This window comes from Schistocerca gregaria, chromosome X (genome assembly GCF_023897955.1).
Source record: "Schistocerca gregaria isolate iqSchGreg1 chromosome X, iqSchGreg1.2, whole genome shotgun sequence".
In the NCBI taxonomy this organism is placed as follows: domain Eukaryota; kingdom Metazoa; phylum Arthropoda; class Insecta; order Orthoptera; family Acrididae; genus Schistocerca; species Schistocerca gregaria.
Genome location: NC_064931.1, coordinates 169,871,726 through 169,882,289, shown reverse-complemented (window position 1 = coordinate 169,882,289; position 10,564 = coordinate 169,871,726). Strand labels below are relative to the sequence as shown.

The 10,564-nt window shown below is 43.9% G+C and overlaps 1 pseudogene; it reads right to left on the bottom strand.

Moving 5' to 3' along the window:
- Positions 1-9,306: 9,306 nt before the first annotated feature.
- On the bottom strand, positions 9,307-9,424 carry LOC126299776 (5S ribosomal RNA; annotated as a pseudogene).
- Positions 9,425-10,564: the final 1,140 nt, after the last annotated feature.

The following is a 10,564-nucleotide window of genomic DNA, read 5'->3' as shown; positions in this document are numbered from 1 at the left end:
CAGCTCGTTTCGTGTTATCGGGCAATAGGGGTGAGAGTGTCATTGAAATGATATGCTAGTTGGGGTGGCAGTCACTGAAACAAAGGCGGTTTTCTTTGCTGCGAAATCTATTTACGAAATTTCAATCACCAACTTTCTCTTCCGAACGCGAAAATATTTTGTTTACACCCACCTACATAAGGAGAAATGATCATCATAATAAAACAAGAGAAATCAGAGCTCGAACGGAAAGATTTAGGTGTTCCTTTTTCCCATGCACCATTCGAGAGTGGAATGGTAGAGAAGTAGTATGAAAATGGTTCGATGAACCCTCTGCCAGGCACTTAAGTGTGATTGTAGAGTAACCATTTGGATGTAGAAAGACGGACAAACAAGTTATTAAGCAGGTGGTCGTAATGTTTTGGCGCATCAGTGTATAAGCACTGACGTTGTTCGGAAAAGAAGTACAGTGGAGCGCTATGGCAAACTATCTCGGCGTCACGTTAAATCTGTCACGTGAGATCAGCACGTTGAAGTGCTCAGAGGTAAGTCACAGTAAAATGAAGGCCCTTTGCCCCTATTAAACCCAGTTTCCACACTGGCGTGACGCTGTACAAGATGGCTCACACGGTCAGCACCCGAGTAGTCAACGGTCGTTGCGAAAATACACGTAAAGCATCAACAAGCAGTGCAAACTCGCGCGCTATGTCTGGAACTCCAAGCGGCTAGGGATTTCCATCGGAGCCACTGCGCACTGCCGCCGACACTGCACGCGAGTTTCCAGGAGACTACAGAAGCCTTCTAAACGAAGATACAACAGCCAAATAATAAAATAAGATATTAGAACAGCAGTGCGAGAACTTTCGCTGGCCTGACCAGCTGCGTACATCTCCGGTACGCTGCTAAATCACGAGAGTACGCTAAATGTTAGGACAATCCACAAAGTCAAGCACAAATCAAGTAGCACTAAAGATTTACTGAATGCACACTGTCATTCAAATCTGAGCTTCACTAAATTCTGGTTTTGATGAAAATAGACAACACTCGTAGCAGCAGCGCTCTGCGTGGCGACAGGCTACACATATGAATGCCACAACTCAGCTATGCGCAGCAGACATAATGCGCCAGCCTCAGGGACGTGTTTCCTGAAATACTGGATCAACATTGACTAGTAGGTCTAAGAAATTAAATAGATAGTGATAGCTATGGTCTACAGTGTGCAGAAGGAACCAGGCGTCAGGCACTCACGTCAGCTATTGCAGAGAAGTATTACTGCTTCTTGGTTGCTGGACAATCTGTCATGGGCCAACAAAACTCGGTTTCCATCGCCATGTTGCAGCCTAGGAGCTTGTGACTACGAGAACTAACATGCGAAGTCCATTTGAGTAAAGCAAACAACGCCGCCATCGGTCTGTGGAGCAGTAGAAAAGTGAATTTACGGCTTGAGGAATCACAGTATGCGATCATCTTCAGATGATGAGTACTTGGCGGTTGGTATTTATATGGGTGTGCTGTGGTGTTAGAAGAAGTCAGCAGAGGTTACCGATTTGAAATATTAACTTTTCATACTCCTCTATTCAATTAGTACCCGGTAATAAAATGTACCACCACAAAATAATGTCTCCATCTGCATATATATATTCCGAAAACAACTGTACGGTGCGTGGCGGAGGGTACTCTGTATCAGTACGAGTCTTTTCCTGTCCTGTTCCACTCACAGATAGAGCAAGGGAAAAACGACTTCTTATGCGCCTCCGTATGAACCCTAATTACTCTTATCTTATCTTCATGGTCCTTACGCGAAATGTATGTTGCCGAGAGTAGGATTTAAGAGGAGACAGAGGAAACCCATATCAGGATGACTAGACTGGCTAGTGCAAACGGGTTCATCTCACCTGATCAGAATCAAGTGGAGTGCTACGTCATGTGTACAACGAAAATATCCTTTCCCTCCATCTTTTCTTCCTCCTTTTCAGAGCTCCAGATTATGTCAGCTGAATGAAGCAAGCTCTGCTCTTATCTGTGGTATTAAAGACTGGAGCGCCGTACAAGAAACATCTGCCTGTTATCAGTGGAGCGTACAATTATGACGTGGTTTCCTGCCAGCCTCACAGAATCTATACTTGCAAGTCCAAACTACAGTCTGTAGGATTGTTCTTTGACGAATCGAACACATGACTTATCCATCGTTTCCTAATAGACACGTTTTTCTCCTTTCGGAAATAGTGATAAAATCTCTTCCATTACCTCAAACTCGATTAACTGTGGCTCGACACGTAGGATTTCACGACAGCTGTGGATCATCAGAAACACTGATTGTAATGTCCACCTACACAGTGTATTCTTGACCGGAAAGGCCATAGAAGCTGATATCCGTACATTATGTATCGAATGTGTGGAAAGCTAGTCTTCTATAAATTCCTTGTTCAACAATTCCTTGAGTTCTGTTCTTCCGTCTGGGATCCTCACTCAGCTGGGTTAATACTAGAGATAGAGAAGATTTAATGAAGAACTACCTACTTCGTCAGCGCGAGAGCGTTGCAGAAACGTTCAACAAAACTTGCTGCCTTGCTGCACTTGACAAGTCTGCAAATGGATATGTGAGAGGTATAGTTCTAAGGAGCTTGCCATCTGCGTATCTCTATCCCTTAAACTTCTCTCAAAACAGCGCTCTCCCTTCTCCACCCCTCCTTCGCCCTCCATACACAAACGCACAGTAACGCACAAATTCGAGAGGCTCAAGAAAGAACGTTATTCGTAAAATTACAAAAACCCACGTTACAAATGGTTCAAATGGCTCTGAGCACTATGGGACTTAACTTCCGACGTCATCAGTCCCCTAGAACTTAGAACTACTTAAACCTAACTTACCTAAGGACATCACACACATCCATACCCGAGGCAGGATTCGAACCTGCGACCGTAAAGGTCGCGCGGTTCCAGACTGTAGCGCCTAGAACCGCTCGGCCACTCCGGCCAGCCCCGCGTTACACTACGGCTCAAGAAACCTACGTTTCACCATCCCCCAACCTATGTTTCGAGCAGTTATCACGAAGGTAAAGTTGGATGTATACGGAGTACCAACAATCCTTCTTTCACACCGTCTGTAAATAGAACAGGAAAGTCCGGAAAACAACGATACTGGGGTTTTGGTGATACTTTCACGCTTCTCTCTCTCGGATTAAGACTAGAATCTTTTCTGACGTATACACTATCTGTCGGAATAACAGTCACATCAACAATTACCGAGTATCCAAAACGCACAAGATCTTGTACCATATCCTGTTATTCGAAGATTTCTGTGAAGTACGATGAAACGAGACACCTAATCATGACTATTGAGAAGATTAATGAGAACACAGATAAGACTTTATGGAGCTTTATGGCAACTCTTTTACAACCATATGTTGATAAAATTTATTCTTATGTAAAAGACTCACTTCATTTTGCCGATAAACGAAGAGCTAACTTTACCTCCCACAGATATTCTTGTAAATTTCGACGTAGTGTCTTTATTCACTATAATTCCAGTTAAGGTAGTTATGATTTATACAACGGATGTTTTTCCAGGGGATTTGACTGCTTTTTTTAAACACTTCTTTACTTCTAAACACTTTCAGTGGGACGATAAATTTTATGAGCAAGCTGATTTTCCAGCACTGGGTAAACCATTAAGTCCTGCGATCGCTAATTTTATAATGAAAAATTGGAAGACTGAGCTCTAGAAATAAGAATATATGTCGATGGTATTGGTTTTTCGATGATACATTCGTGGTTTTGTCATTTTTTACTAAAGCTTTATAAAACTTCTTTTGTTATTTGAATGTTCAAAAATGGTTCAAATGGCTCTGAGCACTATGCGACTTAACATCTGTGGTCATCAGTCCCCTAGAACTTAGAACTACTTAAACCTAACTAGCCTAAGGACATTACACACATCCATGCCCGAGGCAGGATTCGAATCTGCGACCGTAGTGGTCGCGCGGTTCCAGACTGAAGCGCCTAGAACCGCTCGGCCACACCGGCCGGCTATTTGAAAGCTATAAATCAAAAAATCCATTTTCCATGCAGATGGAAAACGGCAAGACAGTATCCTTCTTCGATATTTTAAGTATGAGACAAGCTGAGGGAAGGTTGAAACATTAGATTTTTCGGAAAGTCACACATACGGATATATATTTGCATATGAACTCTAACCATCATCCGCAACAAAAGACAGGTGCCATTAAAAGTCATGTTTACAGAGCCAAAAGAATTTGCACGCTGGATCACCTGGGCGCCGGATTAAGACATCTGAAGAAGGCTTTTAAGAAGAACGGCTATTCAGGCAAAGAAGTAAATAGGTTTCTGCGACCGAATAGCAGTAGGAAAAAAGGACAACGATAAAACACAGCGATGGAAGAACACGGTTTCTCTCCCTTTTATCAAAAAAGTAACTGATCAGGTGGGCAAGATTTTATAGAAACGTGACTTCATACCGGTTTGTAGATCAACTAAGAAAATATGTCAAGCACTCCGGTCTGTAAAAGAAAAACACCCACCCCTGTCAGCAAGTGCAGTATTAAGATTCCGTGTATTTTTGGGAAGGTTTACAGTGGATGTACCGAGAATAGCGTGAATATAAGACTGAAAGAACGTAAAAGTATTTGACGACTACGGAAAATGGAAAAATCTGCTGTAGCAGCACGTGCTGTTCAGTCAGGAAATCATGAATTGATGTTTTCCGAAACCAAAATGTTATTTACTGTGACAAACTCCCTATTTTTAGACAGTTATAATTTCTTTACTTATGAACCAATTTTCTTAGAACTGCTTTTGTTAGAAACAGTACTCCTTGAGGTTGTGTTTAAAATCATTTTAAACCTCCACATAAACTCCAGTATTCTCTATGTATTTTTTTAACAAACTGGTAAGGTCGATATTGCTGCCTCCAGCGTGTTATGTGGAAAATTGCCTAACACATCAGATATTACTGCTTCCAATTCATTCACGTTCCGTGGTTTCCTCTTGTAAACCTCCTCCTTATTCCACCCCCAGAGAATAAAATCGTAAGTCATTAAATCAGGGCTGTGGGGAGGCCGTTCATGTGCACAACTTCCGCCAATCGAACTACCTGATAAACGATCATACAGCCATTCGCGGACATATTTTGCAAAATGTGCAGGTGATCCGTCCCTCATGAAGTGAAGCTGTAGTTTATTGCAATGTGAAATTACTGCCCACACACGATCTTGCAGCATTTCCAGGTTATCTATCGCCGTTCATTGTGTTCCGCAGACATAAAGGACCAATAATTTCGGCTGACGTGATACCACACCGTACTGTCACCTTCGAACGCTCCTGTGCTTTTTCAGCATATTCATGTGGGGTTTCGGCATCCCAATAATGGCACCTATGCCTGTTTACAAATCCTCCAATGTGGAAAACTGCCTCATTACTCCACAGAATATCCTCAAAAAGTTGAGGCCAGTTTCTCCACATGCCATTCTTCTGGCACAGTCATGAGAGAACAATTGCTGCACATAATGTGGCTTCCACTGCGTAAAAGTGATATGTTTCTTAACAATCGTTGCAGCTTCCGAACGTGAAAGACCACTTTCACGAGATCCTTGACGCAGTGATTCCTTAGTGTTCCTCGTGAACATTTCACGAACTCTGTCAGCATTCTCTGGACTCCTGGAAGTGGATGGTCTTCTTTATCTTCTTGCATCGGCGGAACTCCTATTGTAAGAAATTTAGAAAGGCAATTTTTAACTATTTTTGCATCCAGTGTTGCGTGGATCCTTCGTTCAGTTCTCCACCACCTTTCTAGCCGCGCCACAGATCCCCGAACCTCATAACGAGCTGCTGTTTTGGACCTTTCTTCCACAGTCAAAAACAGGCGACAATTTACCACTGAAACGAAAGAAAAAAATGATTTCAAGCAGAGCGTCAAGGACTGCTGTTTCTATCAAAAGTAGTTCTAAGAAAATAGGTTCGTAAATACAGAAATTATAACTGTTTAAAGACAGGGAGTGACTTACCAGACACCTTGCATTATGTATGACTATATAGAGAAACCATCGAAAAATATAAGCATAGTGATAATTTTAAAAGAAAAGTAGAAGCCATGAAACTTTATGATGTGTGGACAGCGACTCTGCTGAATCGATAGATAAGATTTTATTCTTGGCAGGCGACAGTTGATAGTTAAGTTTTATCTCTGACACAGATAATCTCTGCTGATCACTTGTAAACTTGACCACGCCCACTTTACACAGTATTTATGTCGCTCTCCGACGTCCGACCCGTCAGTTGGCAAGACTCAGCGTCGCCAGGAGCACCTCCGAAGATATCTAGGGCAGCCATGTACGAAACGTTAGGGACCGATAAGTTTCTTCGACCACGGCCATGCACCCGGAAGACTCATCAGCAACTTCCACAAATAGGTCCCAGAGTGCAGCCCTGCAACGCGACGTTTTTTTATCTTCAAAATTTGAGCTAATTTTCCATTTTCTTGAGACTTACAATCTTCGAAAACAGCGCACAAGCATCTTCGTCACATTTTCATTAACTCAGACGTTTGTATTTATTTTTTCTTATTTCTGCGCTTCGTAGATGATTGAGTCTAAATCCAGTGCCTTTCACTAACACTACAACTTTTCGCCTGTTCTGTACTTTCTCTCGCATGTACCGAGCGGGGCTGGGGCAGTGGTTAGCACACTTGACTCACATTTCAGAAGACAACGGTTCAAACCTGCGTCCGGACAACATGACTTAGATTTTCCGTGATTTCCCTAAATTGCTTGAGGCAAGTACCGGAGCTCTCCTTTTCCATCTTTCCCCAATCCGAGCTTGTCCATCTCTGATGACCTCATTGTCGACCGGACGTTGAACGCTAATCTGATCCTCCTCCTCTTACATGTGTCTAGTAAAGTCCTTCCCGATGTACCAGAAGTAATTCGCTGCACTTAATGTAAGGGGTCCACTGACTCAGAAAACAGTGACACACAGTCAGAAGCAGTTTGACATTCCTCGCACGAGTGACAGTGTTATGGATAGCAAGTACACAATGCATATTGCGTACCAATTCTTTCACGTACGAAAGAAATTTCGGAAATAACATTCACACTTTCCTGCCTTGCTACACTTGGTAAGTCTACCAATAGACTTAAGAGAGCTACACTTGCATTAAAAAATAGTTCTCGGAAAGTTGCTGCCTGCAAATCTCTATGAGTGTGGTTTCTGTCCATGCACCTTCGAGACATACATCAATGTCTTCCACTCCTTAGCATTATATCGAAGTAGCCACAAATTAATGTTCAGAAGAATCTCACACACAGAGAGACAGACACAGACAGACTTGCTGACATCATAATATGGATCATCGTACGAGGGCTGAATGAAAAGTAATGCCTCCACCTTCATTAATTGGGTCTGGATGGCAATATTTTAATAAATCGAATGCAGAAATAATCCTTAAAATATGATCTTTAATAACCAGTATTCAATTTGCCATATAATCACCAGCCAACTGGATACATTTCTGCCACCGATGAACAAGTTTTCTGAAGCCGTCACGGAAGAAGTCGACACTCTGTTTCCGCAACCACAGTGTCACAGTTCTCTCAACGTCTTCATCAGAAGCATAATGATGTCCCCGCAGATCATCTTTCATTATCGGGAACAGATGGAAGTCAGACGGTGCTAAATCTGGACTTTATGGAGGATGACGTACGGTGGTGAGATTGTCTCTGAAGTTCTGCTGTGATGGCACGTGAAGTGTGTGGTCTGACAGTGTCATGCTGCAGGAAAACATTTCCCTTTTCCTTTCGGAGCCTTGTTAACCGTCATTTCAGAGTTCGCAGCGTTCTGATGTAATGCTCTGAATTTATTGGTGTTCCACGATCAAGGAAATCGACATGGATAGCGCCATCTGCGTCCCAGAGCACTGGGGTCATGATTTTTCCAGCTGAGGGCTGCGTCTTGAATTTCTTTCTTTGGGGTGAGTCTTTGTGTCGATATTCCATAGACTGACGTTTCGTCTCCGGGTCGTAATGGTATACCCACGTTCCGTCTCCTGTCACAACTGAATGGAGAAAGGCATCACCTTCATTCTCGTAACGCGAGAGGAGTTCTTGGCAAATTTCAAGTCTGTGCTCTTTCATTTCAGGAATCAGCATTGGGGGTATCCATCGTGCACACATCTTCCCATAGCCAAGCAAAGCGATAATGTGACCCACACGTTCTTGTGAAATGCCGATTGTGCTTGCAATTTCTGTCTGAGTGATACGACGATCATCCTGAATCAATCTGTCAACATTTTGCTTGTGAAACTCGGTGTTTGCTGTCACAGGACGTCCAACTCTTTGTCACTTAGATGAGATATTCCCGCCTCAACGTCTTCAAACTTACTCGCCCAGCGACGTACAGGACTCACATAAACACAATCGCCATAAACTGCTTTCATTCTCTGACTAATCTCCTTTGGGGTGACACCTTCCGCTGTTAAGAATTCAATGACTGCTCGTTGCTTAAATCGCATTGACCGACCGCCTGCGCAGGGTTCCATACTTTAAACTGTAACAACAAAACCGTTCAATTCTAAGGCTTCCCGCCAACTGGAGCTGTAGAGAAGAGGCTACGGAAGAAGCCAATACTTTCCGCATACCAATGCTGCCAACTGTCGAAGAGTTACGAAGGTAGAGGCATTACTTTTCAGTCAACCCTCGTACATAATGCGCCAAGTTACTTATCACCAATGCCATAACATCTGGGACCGGTAGCGCCTCGTAGAATTCTCTGAACAGGGTGAAATACGTGGCTACCTACTCGGCACGTTGCTGCCCGCAATTAGCTCCTAATTTCCGAAGAAATCGGAAACCATCACAATGCCAAAAAAGACTTTGACATTCTGTTCTCTCTTCAAGCTCGAGACATACACCATCTGATTAGAAGAATCCTGACACCCCTATGTACCACGGAATTGGCCAGTGGATGCCACAACAGCCGGACCCGCCAGTATAAAAGGAGAGAGGAGGAATTGTGTAGTAAGTAATAACGCAATAAGAGTATAATGGCTCGGCCAGATGATCTCAGTGAATTCGTACGTGGACTAGCCACTGAAAACTACTTAACTCCTCCCGAACAGGCCATGAAGGCTCAACGGTCTGACCGGCCGCCGTGTCATCCTCAGCCAGCACGCAGATGTCACTGAATGCGGATTTGGAGGGGCATGTGGACAGCACACCGCTCTCCCAGCCGTATGTCAATTTCCGAGACCGGCGCTGCTACTTCTCAATCAAGTAGCTCCTCAGTTTGCCTCACAAGAGCTGAGTGCACCCCGGGTGCCAACAGCGCTCGGCAGACTGGATGGTCACCCATCCCAGTGCTAGACCAGCCCGACAGCGCTTAACTTCGGTGATCTAACGGGAACTGGTGTTACCACTGCGGCAAGACCGTTGGCGGACTAGCCACTGGGTATCATCTAAGTAACACATTGATCGGGAACATTTTTTAACAATCTAAAGCTGCCCTAGTCGATTGTTGGTGATGTGACTATGAAGTGGAAACGCGAAGGCACAGTCATAATTACACCAAGATCAAGCGGAGGGCATTGCAGCAGGGTGGTTGTAAAAATAGCATGAAATTAGTGGCAGGAGTTACTCATGAGTTCCAAAGTTCTAACAGCAGTCTAGTTAGCACAATGGCAGTGCGTAAGAAGTTAAAAAGAATGGGGTACAGTGGTCGAGCAGCTTGTCACAAACCACACATTTCTGTAGTTAATGCTAAGGGTCGGTTGGGGCGCTCTAAAGAGAGACGCCACTGGACAGTAGATGACTGGAAAGGAGTAATTTGGAGTGATGGATCACTGGAAATCCGATGGAAGGGTTTGGGTCTGGCAAATTCCTGAGGAACGCCACCTGCCATCACGTGTAGTGCCAACAGTGAAGCACACAGAAGGTGATGTTACGGTATGGAAGTGTTCTACGTAGTTAGGGTCTTCGTTTTGTTTTGTTTTAGGGCACAGAAAGAACTCAACTAATGTCATGTGCACCCATGTCAGAACTGTAGAACATGAAGACGAAAACAGAGTTCAAAGCGACTACACTTTAACTCTAATCAGCGGAAGGAAAGACAGGTAAAACAGGGACTGCCGCTTGGAGGAAGGCCCATAAAATACACCATAGAGACAACGGAGGTCCTGGACTAAAGATTAAATGTCCTTCGCTATGTTGCTACGACATGTGAAAAGTAAAATGCGGTCGCCAGCCCTCGCGTCGTTCGCTGAAAGGGCGTTAACTCAGACGGCAAACATAAACTGGAGCGTAAGTGGTTAAAAAAAAGGGGCATTCCGTCAGGAAATGGCGAACCGTAAAAGGTTCATGACAATGGGCACAAGGTAGTGGGGGAGCACCACTTAAAAATGGCGACACCACTTAAAAATAGCGATGGCTAAAAAGACAGTGCCTAATACGCAACCTTGCTAAAATAATATCCTCGAGCCGAAAGGGCCGAGAGGAAGTCAGCCAAGCCACTGGGTCAGGTTTAATTCCCCGGAGCTTGTTCCCATCAAAAGAAGACCGGTGGTGATGCCAAAGTGACA